Raw genomic sequence first — 17,841 nt, 5'->3', positions numbered from 1 at the left:
CTTTTAAGATTATACAAACAGCCCTTAATATTTTCTTTCAGTACTTTTATGGTTTTGTTGTTTAAATCTTTAATCTGGTTGGAATTTATTTTCATGTATAATGAAAGGTGAGGGTTGGTTGTTTATAAATGAATGTTCAGTTACTTCAAAACAATTTATTAAACAGTCCACCCCTTTGCAACTCATCTGAATATAACATAACATTACATGATACATTTCCATATATACAGGTTGGAGCGCAAGTAATCTGATTAAAAGTAATGGCAAAAACTGCAATGACTTTTGCACCAAACTATACAGGAAATTTCTGTTTTAGAGCTCATAATTTTTTCTGTTCTTTTACTTAGTACCAGACTGCCTTAATTACTAGGTTTTATAAGATGTGTTACTATGATGTAGGCAACATACCCTCTTATTTGGTTTTTCAAAGCCCATTTATTCTTTTAGAAGAAATTTCAAACCGATTTTCTAAGCACCTTATGTTACTCTAAAAAACTTTCATTGGAATTTTGATTGGCATAACATTACATACGTATATTAAAATGAGGAAAAATGCTCTCTTTACCATATTGACTCCTCATCTAGGAGTAGGATATAAATCTCTTCAATTCTTTGTTGTAGTGTTCATCACTGATGTCATCATATAGGTGTTAGGAATTTCTTGATAAATTAACTTCTAGCATTTAATGTTTTCTTCCAAGATATTTCAGTCTAAAAATGAGTAACATTTTTGAGATGGAGTCTTGCCCTGTCACCCAGGCTGGAGCGCAATGGCGTGATCTCTGCCTCCTGGGTTCAAGTGATTCGTAGCTGGGACTACAGGCACGCACCACCATGCCTGGCTAATTTAAGTAGAGATGGGGTTTCACCATGTTGGCTAGGCTGGTCTTGAACTCCTGACCTCATGATCCACCAGCCTCAGCTTCCCAAAGTGCTGGGATTACAGGTGTGAGCCACTGCACCTGGCAAATAAGTCACAATATCAGGTAGTGGAAGTTATATTGAATAAATGGAATCTCCTCTTTCAGGCCAGACAAGAAGCCACATAGTGAGTCCATAAAAGCGTAAGTGCTTATTGCAAGGCAGCTTGGGTTCAAATCTGTTTTGCCACTGAAGATCTTTTAACTTTTTAAATGACTTTACCGAAGTATAATTTACATACAATAAAATGCACCCATTTAAGTGCCATGTATATACACCTGTGTAACCATCCAAATCAAGATGTAGATTGTTTCCATGCCGTAGAAAGATTTCTCATGCCTCTTTGCACCCTTGGCTTCTGGCAACCACTGATTTTAATTACTTTTGCCTATTCTAGAATTTCATATAAATGGAATACTATCTACTGTTCGTGTTTTAACATTTAATGTATTAATGATATGGTCGGCTCTAAAATCCTCCATTTTGATTTGTTTTCTCTTTGTCCATATTTTCCCTCTTTGTCTGCCTTCTTTTGGATGAATTAATTTTACCACTCTTTTATATTCTATTTTGCATTATTAGCTGTACCTCTTTTTAAAGTGTTTGCTTTAATATGTACAATATGCACCTCAATCACAGTCTACCATTAAATACTGTTATGTTACTTCACATTAAATGTGGTAACCATACAGCAGCATTGTTCCAATCTCATCCTTTGTGTTATTGTTGCCCTATAATTTACTTATACATATGTTATATGCCCCACAATACAGTGCTGCTGTTTTTGTTTTAAAATTTGTTTTTTGAATAAATAAGAATACAAAATTATTGTCTGTTTACTCACATACTTGCTATTCCTGGCCTCCTTCCTTATTTGTGTTTAGGCCCATTTCCTTCTGGTATCATTTTCCTTATCTGTAAAGATCTTTAACGTTTCTTGTAGCGCAGATCTAACTAGTGATGACTTCTCTCAGCTTTTGTCTGTCTAAAAAATGGCTTCATTTTGTCTTCACTTTTTTTTTTTTTGAGGGGTGAGTCTCACTCTCGCTCAGGCTGGAGTGCAGTACCGTGATCTCGGCTCACTGCAAGCTCCGCCTCCCAGGTTCGCGCCATTCTCCTGCCTCAGCCTCCGGAGTAGCTGGGACTACAGGCACCCGCTACCATGCCTGGTTAATTTTTTTGTATTTTTAGTAGAGACGGGATTTCACCATGTTAGCCAGGATGGTCTCAATCTCCTGACCTCGTGATCTGCCCGCCTCGGCCTCCCAAAGTGCTGGGATTACAGGTGTGAGCCACTGCACCCGGCCTGTCTTCACTTTTTAATAACTTTTTTTTCTGGATATAAAATTCTAATTGACAGTTTGTGTTTTATTTTACTTTAAAGACTTCAAAGAGATCATTCTGGCATGTTTCTGACTTTACCGTTTCTGATGAGATACAGCAATCATTCTTATCTTTATTTTACTGTAAGTAATGTTGTTTTTCCCCCAGACTGCTTTTGAGAGAGTTTCTTTTTATCAGTTTTCAGCAATTTGATTGTGATGTGCTTTTGTGTATTTTGTTGGTTCGTTAAAATTTCTGTATCTGTGAGTTTATAGTTTTCGTCAAATTGGGAAACATTTTGACCATTATTTCTTCAAATCTTTTTTTTTGCTTTCTACTTCCCCCTTCTATTTACAGATATGTTGTTAGATCGTTTGTCATTATCCCATGGGTCACTGGGACTATTTCCAGCATTTTTTTCCTTTGTGCTTCCGGCTAGGTAACTTTCATTGTCATCTTTCACGTTCGTATATTCTTCTGTAATGCTTAATCTGCTGCAGAGATTTTAAGTTCTAGAAATTCCATGATTTTTTAAATATCTTTTCTTCCTCACTACACCCCTTTATTCCTTTAAATTTGTGTGGACATCTATTTTACAATCCTTGTCTGTGGCCGGGCGTGGTGGCCCACACCTGGAATCCTAGTACTCTGGGAGGCTGAAGCAGGTGGATCACCTGAGGTCAGGAGTCCGAGACCAACCTGGCCAACATAGTGAAACCCTATCTCTAGCCAGGCGTGGTGCTGCACACCTGTAGTCTCAGCTACTCAGGAGGTTGAGACAGGAGAATTCCTTGAACCCAGGAGGCAGAGGTTGCAGTGAGCCAAGATCACACCATTCCACTCCAGCCTGGGCAACAGGAGTGAGACTCCATCTAATAATAATAATAAATAATAATGAAATCCTTGTCTGTTACTTTTAACTTCTCTGTCATTTCTGAATTTATTTCTTTTGACTGGCGTTTTTTCTGTTTATGGGTCCTTTTTTTTGGCTTTTCTGTTAATTTTGAAAGGATACTGGACATTGTGACCATTATATTGTTGAACAAAGAGATTTTGTTGTTTTTCTTTAAAGAATGTCAAATTTTTTTTTTTTTCTAACAGGTAGTTAAGTTACTTGAGGTTCAGCTTGTCTCTTTTGGAACGTATTTTTAAGCTTGTTAAGACTAGTTTAGTTTATTCTTATTAATAAGCTGAAATCCTTCTGAGGTTTCTGTTGAATGTCCCCAGTGTTCAACAAGATCTTTCTTATCTGTCTGGTCAGAATTCAGACCATCATATTCTGCTTTGGTCTTCTCATACCATACTGCAATCTAGAAAGTTTCGGCAAAAAAGGATTTCCTTTGTTTGTTTTCCTTTTCTCTAGATTCATAGTCCCATACTGCCTGATATCCAATGTTTGAATAAAACAATTTCATATACTTCTCTAGTTGTTTATAATAGTAAAACAAGTCCAGTGTCGGTTACTCCATTACAATTAGAAGCAGAAGTTTTTCTGGCACCTTTTGATTACTTTTGATATTGTTTGATTTTCTTTAGGTTTCATGCAGACCACCTTTACAGTTAATGAGGTTACTATTTTATTTACTTCAGCTGGTCAAACCAAAGTATTAGGAATACAACCATAAGGACATACTGGATTTGGAAAAGCCCTTGATTTAATTAATATTGAATATTTAAGCAGTACTTTACTCTCATAAGTAACTCCTTTTTCGTCTTTGAGCTGATTTGCTTATCAGTTTAGTCTTGATTTTATAAGTTTTACTTTCAAAAGATGGCAGTTTCTGGTCATATGTGAAGAGTTGTGGGGAGGACATTCTCTTTGGAGTCTATCCCTTAGGCCTTCTCAGTACCTCAAGTAGTATCTTATGTATAGTAAACATACATTGTAAATATTTGTTGCTACATGAAGGAGGAAAGACTGAATTTGGTAAATAAAAACTTAATCTCAGAGCTAGAAGGTGAGGTATCAATAGAACCCTTCCCTTCTTTAAAATGCCACCATAAGCATAGGGTTTACTATTTTTTACTTCATAGCTATATAATTAGGGACCAGCCACTTGGTTTTGTACAAAATTGGTTTAATAATAGCATACATAGCTGTTTCTCAGGGTCATGCGGATTAAATGCAATATGAGTTTGGGAAATTTTAAGCAGTAAGCAAATGTTAGTTTGTAATACGACATCAGCATCTCAAGAAGGGAGAGATCTGTAGGGGTTGGATGGTCTATCAGGGTTTCAAGAGAAAGAGGGATTTGAGGGTCTGTAGGATATAGATAAGTAGAGTGAATTGGGAAGAAAGGGCAGTGTTAGTCAACAACTAGAAGCAGGAGAACACAAAATCTTATAACAGAATTGGGAAGGGACTGGGGAGAAACGTTGGGAGTCAGATGAACTGGGAAATAATATGCAAATTAAGGCATTGGAAGTAATTCTGGGTTAAAAAATTGTGGCCAACATGTAGAAGATATCACAAAGATATCACAAGAAAACTATATACCAACATCTTATGAGTATAGATGGAAAAATCCTCGACAGAATACTAGCAAACAAAATCCAGCAATATATAAAAATTATATACTGTGACCAAGTGGGATTTATCCCAGGAATGCAAGGTTGGTTTTATATATGTAAAAAATCAATGTAATACTCCATAGTAATGGAATAAAGGACAAAAACCAAGTGATCATCACAGAAGAAATGTGACAGAGTCTAATACCACACAGAAACATGTACAAAAATGTTCTTAGCAGCATTATTCCTAATTGCCAAAAAGTGGAAACAACTCAAATGTCCATTAAGTGATAAGCTGATTAACAAAAAGTGGTCTATCCATACAATGGAATATTATTCACCCATAAAAAGGAGTGAGGTATTTATACATGCTGCAGCCTGAATGAGCCTTTAAAACACTATACCAAATGACCCAAGAATCCAGTTACAAAAGACTATATGAAATGTCCAGAATAGGCAAATCTATAAACAGAAAGTTGATTAGTGGTTGCAAAGGACTGGGAGAATGGAAAGTGACTGCTGATGGAATATGAAGTATCTTTTTGGGGTATTTATGTCCTCCGAAGTAATGGTTGTGATGGATGCACAACTCTGTTAATATACTAAAATCCACTGAATTGTACACATCAAAAGAGTGGATTTTATGGTATATATGAGTTATATCTCAAGCTGTGAAAAATCAATTAATTTTACAAAGTATTAAAGGCTTTACATTTTGGATATTAATAGCCAACATTGATTTAGCACTTACTTTGTGTCAAATACCTGCTAAATGCTTTGAATACATTATTACAACAACCCTACAGCACTGAGCAAAGTGTGGCTAAAAGGGGTTAAATTACCTGCCCAGGGTTACATGGCTAGTAAGTTGTAGGGCTGAGAGTCACACCCAGGGCCTATATTCCATATTACAGTGGTACACTGCCTCCCAGGATAAGGGACTTATACACCCTCCCATAGGAGAGAGCCATTAAAATTCGGAATGACATATTAATGGGGGTACTTAGGAAGGATAATTTCTCAGTGCCACATTCTTAGATCATAGACACATTGTAACTCCTTTTTTTCCCTAAAATTTACTTCAAAATTGCATCTTTAGCCTCTTTAAATTTCATTTGTTACAATATAGGGTTACCATTTGACACTGTCTGATATAGGACTTGAAAGTTTTAAACTTGAGTTGTTTCAAGTCAATTCCACAAACATTTATCGAGCACTTACCTGTCTAGCACTATGCTAGATTTTGGAGAGGCAAAGGTGTTGTTTTATGTGATTCAGTCTAGCCCAAGAGATAATCTGTGAATATGTAACTATTAGAGTGTGGTGTGTTAGGGGAGCATGGAGAGAAGAGGAGAATTCTCTGTATCATTACCTAAAAATGTCATGATTTTCAAGATGCTAAGATCAAGGACAGAACTAAAGTTCTGTCATTTAATATAATTTTCAAATGTATCTATATCTAGGAGAAATGTCATTAGTTGAAGATACTTACATTTGAATGAAAAGCTACTTTATTCAAAGATGAAAGTATTTTAAGAAAAAAGATAATTCTCCATCTTAATTCCACAGTTGTTAATATTCACAACTAGCAAGAATTTAAGGCTGTCTTCCTTTTCTCTTACCACTAATCTCTTTGGAGAAAATGGAACTAGTTTTACGGGAACCAAAATATGAAAAGAACTTCGAGGAAAGGAATGCTAGCTGTGAGGACCCTTGTGAGTAATGTGTTATTTGATATTGGCAGATAATCAACAAATAGTATCATTTATTCTCAAAATAATTTCCTATGCCAGATATTAAAGAATCCACACTTTGTAAAAGCTTGATACATATTTTGCTGGAAGGTAGGATGGGATATTAGGTTTCACTGTTTCCTTTCAATAGCAAATGCAGTTTTGTTGTCATTCCTGCAGTTGTACTTTTAACAGGCATTTAAACACCAGAGCTGCAGATTTTATGTGAATTCAGTGACTATCCTTAGAAGTCTCTTTAATAGGATGTGAAAAACCTTATAGAGATGGGGAAATAAAAACAAACAACACAGCCCTAAGAACCTAAATCATACCAGATGGGACATGTTGAGAAGGGCAGTGTGTGTCTGATTTCCTAGGGTACTTAACTCTTGGTAGGTGAGCCAACACTGAACACGACATGCTCAATGACTGCTAAACATGCTGCCTCAGTGTTCTAACGAGAGTAGTTAATAGTCAGGGGGTACCAAAGTGTGTAAAAGCTGGAGAAAATTCAGGGGGTACCAAAGTGTGTAAAAGCTGGAGAAAATACTAGGTTTTCCTCAACAGTGATTTCCCATGAGTCATCTTTTTACACTTCAGATTATATTATTCTTAACCACATTTAGGTCAAGTAATGTCCATCTACAAAACTATGCAGATGGCTTGTCATAAGCAAAGATAATTCCCAAGCTGAACAGTAAATGATCAATCTGATTAAGCTAATGATCAACAAAGACCAACCCATACAATTTAACATTACTTTAGGATTTTTACAGCATTAATGTAGTTCAGCCTGAGTTAATTTCTCTTCATCCTTTATTCAGAGTCTCTTAAAAGAAAATAAAGTACTCCTCAGAGCTTTCCTGAAATGAAAGTTTGACAGAAGAGTATATCACAACTCTATAGTTTACCTCCCTCTAAACCAACTAAAGGAAATCATCACTTTTTCAGTAAGTTTTGAACACAGTCTTCAAATCATACTAAAGGAATCAAGATTAAATATGTCAGTCATATCAGAAAACTAGACAATTTAAACGTCTATTATACTTGATTGGATTCATTCACATTACATGTTATTATTTAATCTTTCCAGGCCTCAGATATCCCAGCTGTAGATTAGAGATGATTGTACCTACCTCATGGATTGTGAGGATGAAAGATGATTTGAATGTGTTCCCCAGAAAGTGTGTGTTCGTTATTTAATCTACAATGCAATAGTGTTGAGAGACGGGCACTAGTGAGGGGTATTTAGGTGGGTACTAATCTGTTAACCCACATTAATAGATTAATGCCATTATAAAAGGGCTTGAGGTTGCACATTAAATCTCGTGCTGTCTTGTGCTCTCTTGCTCTTCCATCTTTCGCCATGGGATGACACCACAGGAAGTCCTTCACCACATGTGGGTCTCTCAACCTTGGACTTCCCAGCCTCTCGAACTGTAAGAAATAAATTTCCTTTCTCTATTAGGTATCCAGTCTGGGACATTATAGCTAAACTGAATGGACTAAGAAAAGCTAGTGTATCTAGAGTGTTTAGCCACAGGATCTAATTCTTAGTAAAGTGTCAGTAAATATTAACCGTCATTGTTTTCTGTTTATTTTGAAAATGAAGTTTATGGGACAATTAATGCTTGGGTAAGTGTGGTATAAATAGATGAGACACTGGATTTGATCCACAAATCATGGATCAAATCCCAGCTTTCCTGCTGTGTGACTTTTGGCGAATTATTTAGTCTGTTCTTTCCTGTCTTCTTCCATTAGTAAGGCCTATGAATCACACCTTACAGGCTCATTTGAAGATTGAAATAATGTATTTGAAAGTTCCAAGCATATTGCTTCGCATATTGTAAGAATTCAGTAAATATCAGTTGAATCTGAAACTTCCATTTGCAAATAATATATTTGTCAATAACTACGTTCTGCTGTCCTCTGGCAACTTTACTCTCCTTTCGTTTATTTTGTAGCTTTTGTAAATATTTTACAAATATTTTTGGCTACCAGTAAGTGTTTGTGTGTGTGTGTGTGTGTTTGCTCTTCTATTTCACTTCTTGGAAGACTGCCTTGGTGCTTGCTTGGATAAATTGATTATGAATCTTTTTTCCTTTTTGGTAAAATAGTGTACTAGATTTGGAATACAGTGCAGGAACCCAGGAGATGGTTTTTTGAAAAGATTAACAAGATAGACCACTATCCAGACTAATAAAGAAGAAAAGACAAAAGAATCAAATAGACACAATAAGAAACAATAAAGGGGTTATCACCATGGATCCCACAGAAATACAAACTACCATCAGAGAATACTGTAAGACTAAACCAGGAAGAAGTTGAATCCCTGAACTGACGAACAACAGGCTCTGAAATTGAGGCAATAATTAATAGCCTACCAACCAAAAAAAGCCCAGGACCAGACGGATTCACAGCTGAATTCTACCAGAGGTACAAAGAAGAGCTGGTACCATTCCTTCTGAAACAATTCCAAACAATAGAAAAAGAGGGACTCCTCCCTAACTCATTTTATGAGGCCAGCATCATCCTGATATCAAGACCTGGCAGAGACACAACAACAAAAGAAAATTTCAGGCCAATATCACCGATGAACAATCCATCAGCACATCAAAAAGCTTATCCGCCCCTGTCCCATGTGGCCCCGTCCCGCAGCCTGCCAGCCATGAGTTCCACGCAGTTCAACAAGGGCCTCTAGTATGGGCTGTCAGCCGAGGTCAAGAACTGGCTTCTGCCCAAATATGACCCCCAGAAGGAGGCAGAGCTCCGCAGCTGGATCAAGGGACTCACCGGCATCTCCATTGATCCTGACTTCCAGAAGAGCCTGAAGGATGGGATTATCTTATGCATACTCATGAACAAGCTGCAGCTGGCCTCAGTCCCCAAGATCAACCATTCCATGCAGAAGTGGCAGCAGCTAGAAAACCTCTCCCACTTCATCAAGGCCATGGTCAGCTATGACATGAACCCCATGGACGTGTTCGAGGCCAACAGCCTGTTTGAGAGTGGGAACATGAGGCACATGCAGGTGTCTCTTTTTGCCCTAGCAGGGAAGGCCAAGACTAAGGGGCTGCAGAGCGGGGTGGACACTGGCATCAAGTACTCAGAGAAGCAGGAGCAGAACTTCAGGGACGCCGCCATGAAGGCTGGCCAGTGCGTCATCGGGCTGCAGATGGGCACCAACAAATGTGCCAGCCAGTTGGGCATGACTGTGTATGGCGTGAGGAGGCATCTGTGTGACCCCAAGAATCACATCCTGTCCCCCATGGACCACTCGGCCATTAGCCTCCAGATGGGTACAAATAAGTGTGCCAGCCAGGTGAGCATCACGGCTCCTGGGACATGGCGGCACATCGATGACACCAAGCTGGGAACCGACAAGTGTGATAATTCCTCCATGTCCCTGCAGATGGGCTACACCCAGGGTACCAACCATAATAGCCAGGGTCTTTGGCCTGGGCCAGCATATATATGACCCCAAGTACTGCCCGCCAGGCACAATGGCCGACGGGGCTTCCCTGGGCACTGGCGACTGCCTGGGCCCAGGAGAGGTCCCTGAATATCCCCCTTACTACCAGGAGGAGGCTGGCTACTGAGGCTCCCAGCACGGTCTCTCCCCACATTGTCTCCCTGTCTGAGTTTTTGGGTTTTTCTGTGTTTTCATCTTTTTTTTCTTTCTTAACCTGTTCAGTGCTGCCAATCAACCGAGGGTCTGTGAGTGCCAACGTGGAATCAGGCAGCAGGGCTTTCTTCCCCCTTGCCTTGGTCCTTCACATGACTGAGCCACCAGGTTGTGGGGGAAGGGGTCGAGGCCATATCTCAATATGTGTACGGTGAGGGTCCCTGCTGGCACGTCCAGGCTGTCAGCAGAGCTGTGCTGGGGAGGAGACCTGGGCTTGGAGGGAACCAGTACCCGAAGGTTTCCAGTTGCCTTGCCTCTTCCCACTTTTGTCAGCCGATCAGTTTGTGGTTTCTATACCCGCAAAAGTTTCAGGAAGCATTAACAAAAGAAAAATACATTTTTTTTCCTGAGGAATGGGGTGGGGACAGTGGAGAGGGTGCTGGGAAATGAGTCCCCTGGGAAAGGGGGCCTGTCTATGATGCTAAATATCTCAGGCTCCCAAGTGGCTGGATTTTCCTAGGACCCTCAGACCAACAGACCTCAGACCTGCCTCAGAGCCCAGTGGGGAAAGTGATGCCTGTACAAGGAAGTGGATGCTGAGTGGTTGGGGCAAATCCCCCCCACTGCCCACACCACCACGACTGTGGCCTCAGTAGGGTTTTTTTTTTTAGTTGTTGCCCAGGCTGGAGTGCAGTGGCATGATCTTGGCTCACTGCACCTCCACCTCTACCTCCTGAGCTCAAGGGATTCTCCTGCCTCAGCCCCCCAAGTAGCTTGGATTACAGACATGTGCCACCATGCTTGGCTACTTTTGTATTTTTAGTAGAGATGACGTTTCACCATGTTGGCCAGGCTGGTCTCAAACTCCAGGCCTCAGGTAATCCACCCACCTTGGCCTCCCTAAGTACTGAGATTACAGGCATGAGCCACCGTGCCCGGCCCCTCAGTAGGTTTTAAGGAGTACCAGCCCTTCTCCCCTTCTGGGCCTGACCAGCTATACTGCTCCATCTCCCCAGGCCACATGCCCCTCCAAGTACTGCACAGGGACCCCCACCCAGGGGCCCTGCTCCATGAGATAATGTGAAATACGACTGTGGACCAAACACAATAAAACCTCTGTCTGTAAGGAAAAATCTTATCCACCACAATAAAGTTGGCTTCATCCTTGGGATGCAAGGCTGGTCCAACATATGCAAATTAATAAATGTAATACGTCACAAACAGAACCAATGACAAAAACCACATGATTATCTCAGCAGATACAGAAAAGGCCTTCAATAAAATTCAATATCCCTTCATGCTAAAAATCGAATAAACTAGGTATTGATGGACCATATCTCAAAATAATAAGAGCTATTTAAGACAATATCATACTGAATGGACAAAAGCTGGAAGCATTCCCTTTGAAAACTGGCACAAGAAAAGGATGCCTTCTCCCACCACTCCTATTCAGCATAGTATTGGAAGTTCTGGTCAGGGCAATCAAGCAAGAGAAAGAAAGAAAGGGTATTCAGTTAGGAAGAGAGGAAGTCAAATTGTCTGTTTGCAGATGACATGACTGTATATTTAGAAAACCCCATAGTCTCAGCCCAAAATCTCCTTAAGCTGATAAGCAACTTGAGCAAAGTCTCAGGATACACAATCAATGTGCAAAAATCATAAGCATTCCTATACACCAATAATAGACAAACAGAGAACCAAGTCATGACTGAACTCCCATTCGCAATGACTAAAAAGAGAATAAAATACTCAGGAATAAAACTTACAAGGGATTGGAAGGACCTCTTCAAGGAGAACTACAAACCACTGCTCAACGAAATAAGAGAGGACACAATAAATGCAAAAACATTCCATACTCATGGTATCACAAAAATGGCCATACTGCCCAAAGTAATTTATAAATTCAATGCTATCCCGATCAAGCTACCATTGACTTTCTTCATAGAATTAGAAAAAACGACTTTACATTTCATATGGAATCAAAAAAGACCCTGTATAGCCAAGACAATCCTAAGCAAAAAGAACAAAGCTGGAGGCGTCATGCTACCCGACTTCAAACTTTACTACAAGGTTACAGTAACAAAAACAGCATGGTACTGGTACAAACACAGATATACATAGACCAATGGAACAGAACAGAGGCCTCAGAAATAACACCATATATCTACAACCATTTGATCTTTGACAAACCTGACAAAAATCCAAGCAATAGGGAAAGGATTCCCTATTTAATTAATGGTGTTGGGAAAACTGGCTAGCCACATCCAGAAAACAGTAACTGGACCCCTTCCTTACACCTTATACAAAAATTAACTAAAGATGGATTAAAGACTTAAATGTAAGACCTAAAACCATAAAAATCCTAGATGAAAACCTAGGCAATACCATTCAGGACATAGGCACGGGCAAGGACTTCATGACTAGAACACCAAAAGCAATGGCAACAAAAGCCAAAATTGACAAATGAGATCTAATTAACCTAAAGAGCTTGTGCACAGCAAAAGAAACTATCATCAGAGTGAACAGGCAACCTACAGAGTGGGAGAAAGTTTTTACAATCTACTCGTCTGACAAAGGGCTAATATCCAGACTCTACAAGGAACTTAAACAAGTTTACAAGAAAAAAAACAAAAAATCAAAAAGTGGGCAAAGGATATGAACAGACACTTCACAAAAGATGACGTGGCCATTAAACATGAAAAAAAGCTCATCATTACTGGTCACTAGAGAAATGCAAATCAAAACCACAGTGAGATACCATCTCATGCCAGTTAGAATGGCAATCATTAAAAAGTCAGGAAACAACAGATGCTGGAGAGGATTTGGAGAAATAGGAATGCTTTTATGCTGTTGGTGGGAGTATAAATTAGTTCATCCATTGTGGAAGACTGGCAATTCTTCAAGGATCTAGAACTAGAAATACCATATGACACAACAATCGCATTACTGGCTATATACCCAAAGGATTATAAGTCATTCTACCATAAAGACACATGCACTCCTATGTTTATTGCAGCACTATTCACAATAGCAAAGACTTGGAACCAACCCAGATGCCCATCAAGATAGACTGGATAAAGAAAATGTGGCACATATACACTATGGAATACCATGCAGCCATAAAAAAGGATGAGTTCATGTCCTTTACAGGGACCTGGATGAAGATGGAAACCATCATTCTCAGCAAACTAACACAAAAACAGAAAACCAAACACCGCATGTTCTCACTCATAAGTGGGAGTTGAACAATGAGGATGCATGGACACAGGGAGGGGAACATCACACACCGGGGCCTGTCGGGCTAGGGGAGAGATAACATTAGGAGAAACAGCTAATGTAGATGATGGGTTGATGGGTGCAGCAAACCACCATGGCACATGTAAAAAATCTCCACGTTCTACACATGTATCCCAGAATTCAAAGTATAATTTTAAAAAACAATACAATGCTGGAAGAAGATGCCTGGTACCTATTAAGGAACTCACTTATGATTTTTTGCTGTGACCTAGAGTGGTGGCCACTCCTTCAAACTGAGTTTGCCAGAATGGAATTCTGGTGTAGGGAGAAATTTCTTTGCAGAAAAATGTTACATAGTTTCCTTTGTTTTTCAGTAGTTGTGCAAAGACCACCTCACCTACAGTGGTGAGGTTGGAGGTGCTTATTAAAACACAGATTTCTGGACTCAACATTTTCTAAGTTAGAATTTTGGAAATAGATCCAAGAATTCCCATTTTAGTAAGTTTACACAGTGATTCTTACATTCATTGACATTTAAGAATCACTAGTTTGCATATCATTTGAATAGTTGGGTCCAGAAGATGTTTCCAGGCCCATTTGAGAAAAAAACCCAGAGTTCCGAGTTTGTTAACCAGTGCTAAAATAAAGCACTTGTGTAAACTGAAAGATACCACTCATATTGTTTGCTATGTCTGTCGTTGGATTCCATCAATTATATCTCTCCTGACCACCTTAAGGAAAAAAAAAAAATGAATTCACAATCAGCTTAGCAAAGCAAGGAGATTGTCTAGTGTATTCCCTGTACCCATAAATTAACGAAGAAACAAAAAATTGCCAGTATTAAAAGTTTGCAGACATTTCTAAAAGTTCGCACATACTACAAAACTATACAGAATTGGCAATATAGTAAACATCTGACTGAAGACGGGTACATATTGGCATGTGAGCAAAGTTCTTTGTATTTCTCAGACGCTCTGGCTCGTACAGTGCAGCTGTAAAGAAGACATTTCTATAAGCCACACTGCATAAACAAGTAGTACTATTGCTACTTCTGTGCCACTTTAGTCTATTTGTAGTTAGTTTCCCCTCGCTCCTGCTCTTCGTATATTGGAGCAGCCCTTGAACCCACAGAGCCACTAACAAACTTTCTAGCTGTAAAAGAGAGATGATTTTGATAATCTTAGAACTAAGAGTTCTCTTTCATTCCATAAGCATTTTTAATTTCCCACTGTGTACCAAGCATTAGTGTGTATAAAGATGCCCTTAAGTCACTCCATGTTTTACCAATGAAGCCGTCGAGGCTCACCTAGCATACAGCAAATAGGTCTGATTGTTGGTAAAATCACCTGAGTTTTTCTCTATTCCTTCTCTTATTTGTTCTGTGCTCCAGCCCTGGTCCCTGATTTTGTAGGTTTAGCACATCTAAACACCTCCAGTGCCCCCAGGACCATTATGTTCCCTCTGCATAAGTTGTTGAAGGGAACCTGAGCAATCAGCTGAGGAATTCATAGGAAATTTTATCTTCCATACTTGGCTGGTGAGATTTTCTTCTTAAGCAATTTTTGGTGATTTGGCTCTTATCTGCTTAAAGCGATATTCCTTAGGGAAGGCCCATGACTAATTTCAGTTGTAACAATTATAACTGTTGGCTTCTAAGCATGGAAGTTCACCATTTCCCAGCTAATTGATTCAATTATTTGTCTACCACTATGGAAGTAATGAAATGAGTGAATCAACACAGTATGTCAAGAGATTTCCCTAAAATAGCTTGCTTTAATTTAACAACCTCTCTTTTGAGCACTAACAGTAGAGTGGACATCTCTACCCGGGTATCCATCACATACCAAAATCCAAACTTCTTAGGGTAACAGACTGATTTATGACCAGACCCCTGCCTTTCTTACCACCTTCGTTTTGTACACTTGCCCATTGTATACTTGCCTTACTAGACTGTTTGCAAAACCCCAAATGAGACGTGCCTTTCACAGTTCTGTGACTTGGCACATGCCATTTCTTCTACCGGAAATGAACTTTCTTCCCTTATGTAGCCAGGGAGGCCTTAGCTCAATATTTTTTTCTAACTTCTATGCATATAAATAAGAACTGATCAACTCTATAGTGACTATGATGCTTTATTCTTTAGATTTGTAATCTCAAATATTGCCTTCTTTTCACCCCAATCATCAGACTTTATTTTATTGGCCTCTGATCTGTTTTTCACCACCTTTTGCTTAAAGTTTTTTTTAATTCACTTTTTTCCCTGTTTGGCTCTAATTATTTCAAAATAATAAATGTATTTTTAATACATTTTACTTTGATTACAACCATTATATCATGTGTTGAGTCATCAGGTAGATTGAATGTAATTTTCCTGCCAGTAGTCTGCAAAGAGACATATGGCATAATTTCTGTAATGAAGTAACATTTTTGTTTAATGTACCTTTATTAACAGCTTTATTGAGGTATAATTGATATACAATAGATTGCACATATTTAAAGTGTACAATTTGATAAGTCTTGGCCATGTGTATCCATCTACCTGTGAAACCATCAGTAGAGTTCACAGTGAATATGTCCCTCACCCTCACATGTTTCCTAGTGCCCCTTTGTAATCTCTCTCTCCACCCCCACCCCCACATTCCCAGGCTTTCTGGCACTATAGATTATTTGCATTTTCTAGAATTTTATATGAACGGCAACATATAGTATATACTCTTTTGTCTAGCTATTTTTACTCAGCACAGTTATTTTGAGATCTATGTTGTGCGTATCAATTCGTTCTTTTTTATTGCCAAGTAGTGGTCCATTTATGGGTATACAGTTTAACTATTCTGAATTCAAAAAATCTGAAATCTGGAATGCTCCCAAAACCTGAAACTTTTTGAGCACCAACATCATGCTCAAAGGAAATGCTCACTGGAGCATTTTGGATTTTGGATTTCCAGATCGGGGTGCTCAACTGGTAAGTATAATGCAAATATTCCAAAATCTGAAAAAATATCCCAAATCCAAAACACTTCTGGTTCCACACATTTTGATAAGGGATGTTCAACCTGTATCAGGTTTAATAGCCATTCAGCCAATGATGAACATTTGGATTTATCCATTTGTTGTATGTTTGTTTATCCATTCAGCCACTGATGAACATTTGGATTGTTTTCAGTTTGGGACTACTACAAATAAAAGCTTCTATGAACATTCATTTACAAATATTTGTATGGACATATATGTCCTTTTCTCTTAGGTAAATACCTGGGAATGGAATGGCTGGATTGTGTGGTAGGGCAGGAGACTGCCGAACTGTTTTCCAAATCGGTTGTACCATCTTACATTCTTACCAGCAATGTTTAAGACTTTGAACTCCTTCACATCCCCACCAACATTTGATGTGGTTAGTCTTTCACATTTTAGCCATTCAAATAGGTATATAGCATTGTCTCAATGTGGTTTTAATTTCCAGTTCTCTACCATTGAGTGTCTTTTCATTTGTGTATTTGCCACATTGTATCTTCTCTGGTGAAGTATCTTTAAATCTTTGCACATTTTGGAGACAAGGGTTGTTTGTTTTCCTCATTGTTGAATTATGAAAATTGTTAGTATATTCTGGATAAAAGTCCTTTGTGCTTTGCAAATATTTTCTCCCAGTGTCTCTTAAAGTTTTTAATTTTGATGTCCAGTTTATTAATATTTTCTTTTATGGATCAGGCTTTTGGTATGGTGTCTAAGAAATCTTTGCCTAACATAAGATCACAAAGACTTTCTCGTATGCTTTTTTCTAGAAATTTTATAGTTTTGTGTTTTACATTTAGGCCTATGATCTACTTCAACTTTTGTGTGTGTTGAGAGGTAAGGATCCAAGTGCTAGTTAGATGGATAATGACAATAGTTCCTGCACCATTTGTTGAAAAGACTGCCCTGCCTCCACTGAATTGTCTTTGTGATGCTTGCTTTTTTCAAGCATAAGTTTTCCATATTTATATGGGTCTTTTTTTTTTGTTTTGAGATGGAGTCTTGCTCTGTCACCCAGGCTGGAGTGCAGTGGCGCGATCTCGGCTCACTGCAAGCTCTGCCTCCCGGGTTCATGCCATTCTCCTGCCTAAGCCTCCCAAGTAGCTGGAACTACAGGCGCCCACCACCTTGCCCAGCTAATGTTTTATATTTTTAGTAGAGACGCAGTTTCACCATGTTAGCCAGGATGGTCTTGATCTCCTGACCTCGTGATCCACCAGCCTTGGCCTCCCAAAGTTACAGGCATGAGCCACTGCGCCCGGCCCTATATGGGTCTATTTCTGTACTCTCTGTTCTGTTTCAGTAATCTGTGTGACTGTTGCATCACAAGTATCACATTATTTTGACTATTGTAGCTTTATAACAACAGGAATTTTTTTATCTTCACAAATAAAACATTAATAACTACCTATGCAATCTTCCAATACTGAGCTATTCAATAGGGAACTGAGAGAGAGAGAGAAGGGAGAATTTAGGAAAGAG

The 17,841-nt window shown here is 38.9% G+C and overlaps 1 protein-coding gene and 1 pseudogene across 2 annotated transcripts in view; both read left to right on the top strand.

Annotated features, from left to right (window-relative positions):
- Positions 1-17,841, top strand: part of ALDH1A2 (aldehyde dehydrogenase 1 family member A2) — a 118,959-nt gene that overhangs the window by 80,617 nt on the left and 20,501 nt on the right. The window lies entirely within an intron of this gene.
- On the top strand, positions 9,157-10,211 carry LOC129013587 (calponin-2-like; annotated as a pseudogene).

This window comes from Pongo pygmaeus, chromosome 16, assembly GCF_028885625.2.
Source record: "Pongo pygmaeus isolate AG05252 chromosome 16, NHGRI_mPonPyg2-v2.0_pri, whole genome shotgun sequence".
In the NCBI taxonomy this organism is placed as follows: Eukaryota; Metazoa; Chordata; class Mammalia; order Primates; family Hominidae; genus Pongo; species Pongo pygmaeus.
Note: the sequence above shows the minus strand (reverse complement) of the source record. Positions and strands in the feature narration are given on the sequence as shown.